We start from the raw sequence: 12,836 nt of genomic DNA, 5'->3' as shown, positions 1-12,836 counted from the left end.
TGGTCGCTTTCTTGGGCAGGAATTCTGTCGTTAAACTCAGCTTCAAGTAGCGGAAAGGCTTGAATAGTAGAACTTGTTGTTTTGCCTGGCTTGGAAGGTATCAGGTTCAGCTGTTTGTTGGGTGTGAGCACTGAAACCAAACCTCAGAGTGTGGCTGTCGCGCTGTTTATACTGAGTTTGTCGTGAACTTTGGACGCCCGTAACAAAAACTTTTTATTTATCTGCCGCTACCCGAGTCTTTCTTTTATAACCCATCGCTTTTAATGCAATTAATGCATCTCTACAGCACTAATACCGCTCCCTTTTCTGAATGGAGAGGTTCGGTGATGCTTTTCTGGCAGCCGGCCAACCGCATGACTGAACTGAGCTCAGGAAAAATCCCTAAGATCCTCTCTAAGAATAAACATCACGTGAAAGCGGGAGAGTTTCCCTGCTCGGAGAGCAATAAAATGGCTGGGGAGGAAGAACGGGAGCAGCTAAAGGGCCAGGCCGGCTGCTGGTTCTGGCCAACGGGGACGAGCTACAAGGTCAGAGGAAGCAGAAGGGTCTGGTGTGTGACCTTCAGCTTTCCTTGCCGTTGAGTTCCTCAGGCTGGGATGACATAGACCTTCCAGAATGTGCTGGTTTTATCATTCAAGAATCTGATAAACGCCCTTAAGAAGGAGATCATAGAATCGCTGAGCAAGAAAAGACCTTTGAGATCATCAAATCCAACCATACTTGTCCATTACTAAATGAGAATCCTGAGCACCTCATCTACTCATCTTTTAAACCCCTCCAGGGATGGGGACCCACCACCTCCCTGGGCAGCCTCTGCCAGGGCCTGAGAACCCTGTTGGGGAAGGAAGTTTTCCTGAAATCCAATCTAAACCTCCCCAGTGCAACTTGAGGTTGTTTCCTCTCGTCCTGTCCCTTTTCCTTGGGAGAAAAGCCCAGCACCCACCTCACCACAACCTCTTTTCAGGGAGCTGCAGAGAGCGATGAGGTCTCCTCTCAGCCTCCTCTTCTCCAGGCTAAGCAGTCCCAGGGCCTTCAGCCGCTCCCATAACCCTTGTTCTCCAACCCCTCCCTCAGCTCCCTTCCCTTCTCTGGATGCTCTTCGGCCCCTCAAGGTCTTTCTTGGAGTGAGGGAACCAAAACTGAACCCAGGATTTGAGGTGCAACCTCACCAGCGCCAAGTCCAGGGCCATAATGCCTTCTCTGCTCCTGTTGGCCACCCCAGGATGCTGGTGGTCTTCTTGGCCACCAGGGCCACTGCTGGCTCATGTTCAGCCGCTGTCAACCAGCATCCTCAGTGCCTTTTCTGCTTTCCAGCCGCTCTTCCCCAAGCCTGGAGCTGCACGGGGTTGTTGTGTCCCAAGTGCAGGACCCGGCACTTGTCCTGGTTGAACCCCATCCTGTTGGTCTCAGCCCATGGATCCAGCCGGTCCAGGTCCCTCTGCAGAACCTCCCTACCCTCAGGCACTTTGAGATGGGGCTTCCAGAATGCTCTGCTTTTATCATTCAAGAATCTGCTAAACACCCTTATGGTGGAGACGCAAATGTTCTACTCCAGCAGTGTTTCATAGTGGCCTGTGGCAAAAATACCTGTTCATGTGCCCTTGACACAAACTCTGAGCTTTCCTTTCTACCTGTACCTTTGCTTTTATCCCTCTTGGTAGCACAGAAGGTACTGGAGCTGGTGTAGACGTGGGGTAATGGTGTCTCAAGTGGGCCTGCGTGTGGTTTGTGTTCTGGAAGAAGTGGTAGTGGATGCTGGGAGAATGTTCTCTTACAGGTAATTCCCTTGTTGAAGGTGAACATCATAGAGTAGTTTGGGTTGGAAGGGACCTTAAAGATCATCCAGTTCCAACCCTCTATCATGGGCAGGGACACCTCCCACTGGATCAGGTGCCCAAGGCCCATCCAACGTGGCCTTCAACCCCTCCAGGGATGGGGCAGCCACAGCTTCTCTGGGCAACCTGTGCCAGGGCCTCACCACTCTCATCATGAAGAAATTCCTTCTCATGTCCAGTCTGACTCTGCCCCTCTCCAGTTTATCCCCATCACCCCTCATCCTGTCGCCACAAGCCTTTGGGAACAGCCCCTCTCCAGCTTTCTTGGAGCCCCTTCAGGTAATGGAAGGTCACTCTGAGGTCTCCTTGGAGCCTTCTCTTCTCCAGGCTGAACAACCCCAACTCTCTCAGCCTGTCCTCGGATGGGAGGTGCTCCAGCCCTCGCATCATCCTTGGAGCCTCCTCTGGACCCATTCCAACAGCTCCATCTCTTTCTTCTGGTGAAGATTCCAGAACTGGACCCAATCCTCCAGCTGAGGTCTCCCCAGAGAGGAGCAGAGGGTCAGAATCCCCTCCGTCCCTGCTGGCCACGCTGCTCTGGATGCAGCCCAGGACACGGGTGGTTTCTGGGCTGGGAGCGCACGTTGTGGCTCCTGTCGAGCTTCTCGTTAACCACCAACCCCAAGTCCTTCTCTGCAGGGTCTCTCTCAGGTAATTCCCTCGTTGAAGGTGATAATCTCGGCTCTGCTGTCCTGCGGTGCTTTAGCGCTGCTAACGGAGCGCGTAGATGTGCCTTAAGTTCTGTGGGTGCTCAGCAAAGTGCCTGTCGTCCCCTCTGGGAGCTCTGTGATGTCTCACCAGGCCTTTCCCCACCTCATCTACCGTTCTCAAGCTGAATTATTGCTGCACTTTTCCTTGTTTTGAAGCTGTTCCATCACCACTTCAGAGTGCCTCTTTCTCTTGGATCACACGCGAGGAATCCTTAACTTCCCAGGCTTCCAGCAGATGCTTTCAGGAGTGATTGCAGCCCCAGACTCCATCTCAGCCTGCTGAGGAGCCCAACTGCATCCAACACTTCCAAGGCTTTATCATAGAATTGTTTGGTTGGAAAAGACCTTTGAGGTCATCGAGTCCCACCATTCCTGTCCACTACTAAACCAGCTCCCTGAGCACCTCAATTCCCTGTCCTTTGAAGACCTCCAGGGAGGGGGGTCTCCACCACCTCTCTAAGCAGCCTCTGCTGGTGCCCAAGAACCTACTGCTGGCTCTTGTTCAGCTGCTCAGCCACGACTTCTCTGGACAGCCTGTTCCAGGGCCTCCCCACCCTCACAACAAAACATTTCTTCCTAAAGTCTCGTTTCAATCTCCCCTCTTTCAGCTCCAAACCGTCCCCCTTGTCCTGTCTCTGCCCTCCCTGATCCAGAGCTCCTCCCCAGCTTTCCTGGAGGCCCTTTCAGGACTGAAAGCTGCTCTAAGGTCTACCTGGTGGTGGAGTTTCCATCTCTGGAGGTGGAGTCTCCATCCCTGGAGGTGTTTAGAAGATGTGAAGATGAGGTGCTCAGGGATCTGGTTTAGTAGTGGACGAGTACCACTGGACTTGATGATCTCAAAGGTCTTTTCCAACCATGTGATTCTACGATTCTTTTCTCCACGCTGATCAACCCCAACGCTCTCAGCCTGTCCTCATAGCAGAGGTTCTCCAGCCTTCAGATCATCTCCGTCGCCTCCTCTTGACTTACTCCAACAGATCCATGTCCTTCCTGTGCTGAGGACTCCAGAACTGCACACAGGGCTCCAGGTGGAGTCATCATCTCCGTGTCTATCAGTAATGGGAAGCTTTGTGAATCCACCTGAAGAAGCAGCGATGGGTTTGTTGTTCCACTTCTTTGGCTCCAAGGCTGGTGTTGAGCTGTCCTTGATGAAAGTAGTTGACCAGTCAACTTTCTCATTTGGAAGCTGCTGATTCTTTCCCGATAGACAGATTCTCGTGCTGTGTAATTATGTTGTCCAGAGAGGTGCTTATTTAATTGAACGAGCTGCTCTAATGAAGTCCCTAACCCAACCTTAGGCGAAGGAGCAGAACTTGTATGGAAACCAAGTGACAGAGGACAGGACAAGGGATAATGGCCTGAAGCTCCACCAGGGGAGGAGTTGGCCTCCAGGAGCTCAACTTGAGATCTTTCTAGTTCCATCATGCCTTGATTTATCCTTCTGGATAACCTCAAGTAAGCGCAGTTGTTGGGTGTAGCTCTTGCCTCTTTCCACCAGCTTATTTCCATGAGCTGCAATTGTTTCTGCTGGTCTACAGGAAGTTTAACTTGGAATTTTCAAGACAATAAGGATGGAACCCGTTAAATGTTGTTTAATCATTTATTTTACTCTTCAATGAGCGCCTTTTTGGATTAACTTGGCTTCAGAATCCATCTTCTCAGGTCTTTCTCCCTCCTGCCCTCTCCGACGCGGATCTCTACACAAGGCGAAGTGCTGGGACTTCGTGAAAGCATCGAAGGTCTGCGCTGGATCACGGAAAAAATCCTTCTCACAGCATGATTTGAGCTTTTTCTCCTCTCGTGGTTTGTAGTCGCCGTGTCCGTGCCGTGCAGTTCCCTTCACAAGCAACAGCAGAAGGAATCGTCTTAGAAATGAAAGCCAAAATGCTGCTGTAAGCACAAGATCCCTTTTTCCAGGATATAGCGGACATATGTGGAGCAGGATGAATTTTGAGGAGCTGACAGAGGAGGCCACGGAGATGATCCGAGGGCTGGAGAACCTCTGCTATGAGGATAGGCTGAGAGAGTTGGGGTTGATCAGTATGGAGAGGAGAATCATAGAATCACATGGTTGGAAAACACCTTTGAGATCATCGAGTCCAGCGGTACCTGTCCAGTACTAAATCAGATCCCTGAGCACCTGTCAAAAAACACCTCCAGGGATGGAGATTCAACCACCAGGGAGACCTTAGAGCAGCTTCCAGTCCTGAAAGGGCCTCCAGGAAAGCCAAGGAGGGGCTTTTGATCAGGGAGGGCAGGCGTAGGAAGAGGGGGAACAGTTTGAAGCTGAAAAAGGGGAGACTGAGATGAGATCTTAGGAAGAAATGTTTTGCTGTGAGGGTGGGGAGGCCCTGGAACAGGTTGCCCAGAGCAGTGGTGGCTGCCCCATCCCTGGAGGGGTTGAAGGCCACGTTGGATGGGCCTTGGAGCCCCTGATCCAGTAGGAGGTGGATTCTGTGACCTGAGGACTGAGTGACCAAGATGAACTTCTCTAGCAAAACATCTCCCTCTTTGTGCTCTTGTTTGTCGTCTTCTCCAGGCAGTGGCAGCACCGTGAGATGATCTCGCAGGAAGAAGAAGGAGGAGGTAGAAAAGACCTAATAAGACAGAGAATTATTGCCCAATCTGCTGCGTCCTTCCCTTCCTCCCAAGAGAAGGGACTGTGGCAGAAGCCAGGAAGCCCTTAGTTAAGCTCTTCTTTTCTGGGCTCTGCTCCTGGGGAGGTGGAAGCTGCTTTCCTTTCTGATTCTCGTGCTATTAAAGGAAAGCAGCTGACGGGACAGCTGCTCGCTTTGCCTCTTTGCTTTGTGACTCTGCACTCATCGAGCAGCCGAGAAAGAAAACGCTTTGCTAACAAGCAGAAACCTTCTTTCCCCTGCCCCCACCGTGCTCGCTTTTCCCTCTGTCCTCTGCCAAGGGAAAAAACAGGAGACTCTTCCCTTCGGTGATTAATGAAACTCGCCTTATTTGGTGCTGCCTCCGCCGTGCGCAGCGCAGAAAACCCCATCTCCTCTGAGAGAGGTCGCGAAGTCTGGCACTGGGGAGCTCCTTTCTTAAAGGTAGCGAAGGAAATAACGTGATTTTAGAACGCAGAAGGTGGGAACTCCTTTATTTTTCCTTAGAGAAGCATTTCTGCTTTGGGGAGGTGACGTTCCTGCCTTTTTGAGGGCTCTTGTTTCAGTCCTCGCTGGCCTGTGCGGAACTGGACGCTTGAAAGTCCCTCACCGTTATTATCTATGAACTCATCCTTCATGTGGCCTGTTTGAAGGCCAGCCAAGATCATTAATCCCCACCTTCTGGAGTCCCTAAGCCCTGCTGGGGCTTACAGGAAGGTTATTCTTGCACTCCCCGTGACGCGGCTCTGGCAGAGTGTCCATCCCCAAGTTTATTAACGTGGCTTTTTATCGGCTTGGAAGCGGCGCAGCCCATAATGCCACCTTCTCACTTGGATGGTCTTGGAGCGGTTCGGTGTAATGGAGTGGCCCAAAGGGAGGAGGTCATTCAGGACGTTCTCTCATCTCGGTGTGCTCAGTCACCAAGAGCAAAGTGCTCTTTGCAGTCACCCGTACGGGTGGTTCTGTTCTCCTTGTCCTGTCACTGGCAACCAAGGAGAAGATGTTGGGGCTCTGGAGCGTGTCCAGAGGAGAGCATCAAAGCTGGTGAAAGGGCTGGAGAACAAGTCTTACAAGGAACGGTTGAGGGACCTGAGGTTGTTTAGCCTTGAGAAGAGGAGGCTGAGGGGAGACCTTATTGTTCTCTGCAACTACCTGAAAGGAGGTCGTGGTGAGGTGGGTGTTGGGCTCTTCTCCCAAGTGGCAGGTGACAGGACAACAGGGAATGGCCTCAAGCTGCACCAGGGGAGGTTCAGACTGGATATCAGGAGAAGGTTTGTCACAGAAGGGGTCATGGGGACCTGGCAGAGGCTGCCCAGGGAGGAGTCCCCATCCCTGGAGGTATTTAAAAGATGGGTAGATGAGGTACTCAAGGACATGATTTAGTGGCAAATAGGAATGGTTGGACTCGATGACCTAAGAGGTCTTTTCCCACCTAATGATTCTATGATTCTAAGATACCAACATCCACCTCCCCAAAATCTCCTTTCCGGGAGCTGCAGAGAGCGATGAGGTCTCCCCTCGGTCTCCTTAAAGCTGAACAGCCCCAGGTCCCTCAGCCGCAACTCGTAATGCTTGTAGATGTGGGTGCAAAGGTGGAAAGGTTGGGTGATCCGTCCTTCTTGAGGTGAGGCTAAAGGTTCTGAAACAACATCTTGACTCACGAGATTTCTGCTCTGAGATGGGGCACCAACCATGGAATCTCATTGTGTTCGGCACAGCTGTGGATGTAAAGATAGTCCTTTTGTAAGATATTTTGTTGTGTGGTTGGGATAGTCAACCTTCCAGCCAGCTCTGGGGAAATATGTCTTTGTGTTTGGGAGCTTTTCCCTATGCGAGGCTGTTTGGATTGTTTATTTCCTCTCCAATGCGCTCCATGGATCTGCCTGGTGTTGGAGATGCGGCTGCCGGAACGGAGATGCAAAGCTGATCTCTGATCTTCCTGTGCGTTGGGCTGAGCACTGTCCTCTTCACGAACCCAAATCGCATTGGTTTCCCTCACATTAAGACTTGTCTGCTTATAGAATCAGAGAATAGTTTGGGTTGGAAGGGACCTTAAAGATCATCCAGTTCCAACCCCCTGCCACGGGCAGGGACATCTCCCACTGGATCAGCTTGCTCCAAGCCCCATCCAACCTGCCCTTGAACACCTCCAGGGATGGAGCAGCCACCACTTCCCTGGGTAACCTGTGCCGGGGCCTCACCACCCACATTGTGGAGAATCACTTTCTGATGTCTAATTTAAATCTTCCCCCTCCAGGCCCTTGGAAAAAGTCCCTTCTCAGATTTCTGGAGCCCCTTTCAGCACTGGAAGCTGCTCTAAGGTCTCCTTGGAGCCTTCTCTTCTCCAGGCTGAACAACCCCAACTCTCTCAGCCTGTCGTTATAGTAGAGGTTCTCCAGCCCTGTCTTCATCTCTATGGCCTCCTCTGGACCAGTTCCAGATCCATGTCCTTCTTATGTTGGGGATTCCAGAACTGGACCCAGGACTCCAGGTGGGGTCTCACCAGAGTGGAGCGGAAGGGCTGAATCCCGTCCCTCGCCTGCTGGTCCCATGGCTTTGGATGCAGCCCAGGACAAGGGTGGTTTCTGGGCTGGGAGCACTCGTTGCCGGCTCACGTTGAGCTTCTCACCCCCCAGGACCCCAAGTCTTTCTCTGCTGGGCTGCTCTCAGTCGTGTCGTCTGCATTGAAACAGAAGATCAGCCCAATCCAGGGGTAGGACCTTCCCCTTGGCCTTGCTGAACCTCATGAGGTTCACACAGGCCCATTTCTCCAGCTTGTCCAGGTCCCTCCGGATGCCATCCTGTCGTGACATCCCGTACTTGAGCAAAGGCAACTCAGATTGTCCACGGTGCCATGACCTCTCCAGGACAGCGTTCTGCTGGTCCCCACAGCTCCTTTCCAGGTCCCTTTACCTTAAAGACAAATGGGTTTTGTTGGGTTTTATCACACCGGGAGAGCTTTAAGTCAAAGTCAACATCTCAAAAGAGTGGCTGTTCACCAAAACAGGGCCTTAGTAAACCTGGAAAGTTTTAGATTCAGCTTCTGGGCTGACTTTAATTACGGCTTTTGTGTTGACAGGGAGTAGAAGATCCACATGTGGAGAGAGGAGGTGGTTTTCCAGCTTTCCTCTGGGCAGTATGGGACTTCTGCCCAGTTATCTTTGTAGATGTTATCGCTTGATGAAAGCGTAACCTCTCCAAGCCAGAAATGTCTGGGAGGCAGAAAGAAAATAGAAGTTATCTCAGATCTCCATAGAACAGGAGGGACATGGATCTATTTGAGCAAGACCAGAGGAGGCCGTGGAGATGATCCAAGGGCTGCAGAACCTCCTGGATGAGGACAGGCTGAGAGAGCTGGGGTTGTTCAGCCTGGAGAAGAGAAGGCTGTGGTGAGACCTTAGAGCAGCTTCCAGGACTGAAAGGGGCTCCAGGAAACCTGGGAGGGGCTCTGGATCAGGGAGTGCAGGGACAGGATGAGGGGAATGGTTTGAAGCTGGAAGAGGGGAGATTGAGATGAGATCTCAGGAAGAAATGTTTTGCTGTGAGGGTGGGGAGGCCCTGGAACAGGTTGCCCAGAGCAGTGGTGGCTGCCCCATCCCTGGAGGTGTTCAAGGCCAGCTTGGATGGGCCTTGGAGCTCCTGATCCAATGGGAGGTGGCCCTGCCCATGTCAGGGGGTGGAACTGGATGGACTTTGGGGTCCCTTCTAACCCAAACCTTTCCACGATTCTGTGAATCTTTAGCGTCACTGAGGAGTCAGGGATGCTGCGACGCTGTCGCCTTCCTTGTTTTGTGCGTTCACACGTCGTCTGAATAATTGAACGCGGTGAAGAATGCCTCCTTGGCTTCATTGCTTCCTTAAGGGTCTCCTGGATGGTGAAAATGTTTCGAGCTTCTGGAGCAGAAAAGTTCATTAAAGCCTCCTACACAATCCAGTTGTAGAAGTTGGGGGAATATTTGCAGTACTAATTAACAGTGAAAATAACGCTTTACTTTATGGCTCGTGACCTGAGTAATGAAACCCAAGTGTGAGCCGGCAATGGGCGCTCAGAGCCCAGAAACCAGCCGTGTCCTGGCCTGCATCAAAAGCTCGGCCAACAGGGTGAGGAAGGGGTTCTCCACCTCTGCTGTGCTCTGGAGGGGGTGTCCAGTTCTGGAATCCCCAGAACAAGAAGGAGATGGAGCTGTTGGAACAGGTCCAGAGGAGGCCATGGAGATGTTGCGAGGGCTGGAGAACCTCTACTATAACGACAGGCTGAGAGAGTTGGGGTCATTATAAGGGATATGGGCCCTTCACCCCAAGAAAGACCTTGAGGGGCTGGAGCGTATCCAGAGGAGAGGAACGGTGCTGGGGAAGGGGCTGGAGGCCAGAGGTTCTGAGAGCTGACAGACCTTGGGCTGTTCAGCCTGGAGAAGAGGTGGCTGAGGGGAGACCTCATGGCTCTCTGCAGCTCCAGGGAAGGAGGTTGTGGTGAGGTGGGTGGTAGGCTCTTCTCCCAAGGAACAAAGGATGGGATGAGAGGAAATGGCCTCAGGTTGCATCAGGGGGTGTTTAGATTGGACATCAGGGAAAATTCATTCATGGAAAGAGTGGTGAAGCACTGGCAGAGGCTGCCGAGAGCAGCGATGGAATCTCCATCCCTGGAAGGGTTCAAAAAGTGTGTGGTCATGGCACTTGGGGATGTGGTTTAGGTGGCACGGTGGGCTTGGGCTGATGGTTGGACTGAGTGAGCTGAGAGGTCTTTTTCAACCTTAATGGATCCATAATTCTGTGGATTATCTAGAGGCTTCCACTTCTCCAGGTGCCTGGTGCTGTGCGCGGGCTGTGTTTTAGTAAGACTGAAGTTCATAGAATTGTGGAATGGTTTGAGTCAGAAGGGACCTCAAAGCCCATCCATTTCCACCCTTGCCATGGGCAGGGACACCTCCCACGGGATCAGGTTGCTCCAAACCCCATCCAACCTGGCCTTGAACACCTCCAGGGATGGGGCAGCCCCGACTTGTATATTTTGGTCAGAAGACTTTACTAAAGGTCCCATCACCTCCATCTCTTCCTCTGAGAAGAAACCTCTTGTCAGCAGTGATTTTCTGCTCCTCAAAACGTCCACAAAACCAAAGCCAAGGTCTGACCTTGTTTAACATCATTAAACGCCCCCAAAATAACAATTCCCTTCATCCTCTGGTTCAGTGCCCAATAAATAAGAGAAGGAATTCCATTGGGTTGAGGATTTGTTGTGTCCAGGCTTGGAATGGGAGAAGCATCAGCAACTTTGCTCCCTGCCGTGATGGATCGATGCGGACGTGCTTTTTGGTTGCTGTGAAGGAGGATGACTTTGCAAGTTGCTACCGAGTCCTCCTGAGAACCTCAGCTAAGAAAAGCAAGCTGACTTAGGGCAGAAGATATGGGAACCATGACGGAGCTGCCCTGGTTTCTTCTAGTCGGGGATTTAGTTCTGAACGTAGTTAGGAGCTAATTTTAAAGGACTGAGGAGATCTGATGAAACCACTCAGAGTCTTCTCATCAACTCATGTGTCGGCATCTCCTTTAAACACTTGAACAGTGAGACGCTCCTGCGTCTCTTTTTCCTCGTGGATGTGTGGCTCCCGTGAGTAGATCGTTGTCCCCTCTGGCACAAACTTTGCTTGGACTTTATTTCAGGGAGAACAAGTCTTCTGAGGAGCAGCTGAGGGACCTGGGGCTGTTTAGCCTGGAGAAGAGGAGGCTGAGGGGAGACCTCATCGCTGTCTACCACTGCCTGAAAGGAGATTGTAGTGAGGTGGGTGTTGGGCTCTTCTCCCAAGTGACAGGTGATAGGATGAGAGGAGATGGCCTCAAGATGCACCAGGGCAGGTTCAGATTGGACATCAGGAGAAGTTTCTTCACCAGAAGGTTTCTCGGGCACTGGCAGAGGCTGCTCAGGGAGGTGGTGGAATCTCCATCCCTGGAGATGTTTAAAAGACGGGGAGATGAGGTCCTCAGAGGTATGATTTAATAGTGGACATGTACGGTTGGGCTTGAGGATCTGAAAGGTCTTTTCCAACCAAATGATTCTATGAAAGCTGAAAGAAGGGAGGTTGAGATGAGATCTTAGGAAGAAATGTTCTCCTGTGACGTTGGGGAGACCCTGGAACAGGTTGTCCAGGGAAGCTGTGGCTGCCCCATCCCTGGAGGTGTTGAAGGCCACGTTGGATGAGGCTTGGAGCAACCGGATTCAGTAGGAGGTGTCCCTGCCTGTGGCAGGGGGTTGGAACTGACTGATCTTTAAGGTCCCTTCCAACCCAAACTATTCTATGATTCTATGATTTTATTTATCGGAAGGAACAGGTTTTGCACTGGGAACACAGCGATTCTGAGCGAAACGTGGAGCAGATGGGCAAGTGCTGCTAGAACAGAGCAGCTGGTGCCAGAACATGAAGAGGACAGTTCCTTTAATTCATACTTTTGTTTATTAATAAAAAGGGAATATAATTTATTTGCTATGGGAGGATTGGAAGACCTCTGGGCATGGACTGAGGAGAACTTGTTTCCGTGTCTGTAGCACAGCGGGTGCTGTGGGAGCGATAACGCTGCGGGTGGCTCCTCTCCACACCTTTCCTCTGGGCAAAATACTTGCTTGGCTTGATGTTCCTCAAGGAGGACTCGACTCCTCCGAGGCTCTTCCAGAGACGTGCATTTTGGTGTCAACCATCGCGCCCTCTGCGCATGACCCTGGGAACCAACTCACAGCTGAAGGAGTTGATACCTTCTCCATCTGCTGCCTTCTACAACCTCAATCATTCCTCAGTTCTGCCCTTTCATCTTGATGTCAGAATTCATAGTCCATATTCCCTGTGCTTGGTTAATACCTGATTTGCATAGCTACATCTCATTTGCATAACTATGTTGCCGAGCTGCATAGCTACATCTTGCCTAAAGAAAAGTTGAGGAGGGGCTCTTGATCAGGGAGGGCAGGGATAGGGCGAGGAGAATGGTTTGGAGCTGAAAGAGAAGAGATTGAGATGAGACCTTAGGAAGAAATGTTCTCCTGTGAGGGTGAGGAGGCCCTGGCCCAGGTTGCCCAGAGAAGTGGTGGCTGCCCCATCCCTGGAGGTGTTGAAGGCCACGTTGGATGGGCCTTGGAGCCCCTGATCCAGTGGGAGGTGTCCCTGCCCATGGCAGGGGGTTGGAACTGGATGATCTTTAAGGTCTCTTCCAACCCAAACGATTCCAGGCTTCTATAACACACAGATCATTAAGGTGCATCTGGAGGAAGGTTCTTGAATGCTTCCAGTGCATGGGCTGTCTTCTTTCCGGATGAATGAAAACAGCATAGGAAGCATTGGTCTTGCTAAGACCGTCAACACATGAGTATCATAGAATCATGGAATGTTTTGGGTTGGAAGGGATCTCCACGTCCAGAGAAAGGAACGGAGGTGGGGAAGAGTTTGGAGAACATGGGTTATGAGGAGCAGGTGAGGGACTTGGGGCTGTTTAGACTGGAGAAGAGGAGGCTGAGGGGAGACCTCATCGCTCTCTGCAGCTCCTGGAAAGCAGATTGGTGGGTGCTGGGCTCTTCTCCCAAGGAACGAGTGATGGGATGGCAGGGAATGGCCTCAGGTTGTGCCAGGAGAGCTTCAGATTGGATATTACTGTAAAATAGTGTTGACAAGTCTCTATTCAAGGCCTACAGAGCAATG

General features: G+C 51.5%; 1 protein-coding gene across 18 annotated transcripts in view; it reads left to right on the top strand.

Annotated features, from left to right (window-relative positions):
- Positions 1 to 12,836, top strand: part of MAP4 (microtubule associated protein 4) — a 177,952-nt gene that overhangs the window by 42,492 nt on the left and 122,624 nt on the right. The window contains exon 3 of one of the 18 annotated variants that reach the window (XM_054058610.1): positions 10,819 to 10,936. The exons of the other annotated variants lie outside the window; for them this stretch is intronic. The gene's annotated coding sequence lies outside the window, so the exon portion shown is untranslated. The remainder of the gene's footprint in view (positions 1 to 10,818; positions 10,937 to 12,836) is intronic. 18 annotated transcript variants of the gene reach the window in all.

The sequence above is a fragment of the Cuculus canorus genome, chromosome 2, assembly GCF_017976375.1.
Source record: "Cuculus canorus isolate bCucCan1 chromosome 2, bCucCan1.pri, whole genome shotgun sequence".
Taxonomy (NCBI): Eukaryota; Metazoa; Chordata; class Aves; order Cuculiformes; family Cuculidae; genus Cuculus; species Cuculus canorus.
Note: the sequence above shows the minus strand (reverse complement) of the source record. Positions and strands in the feature narration are given on the sequence as shown.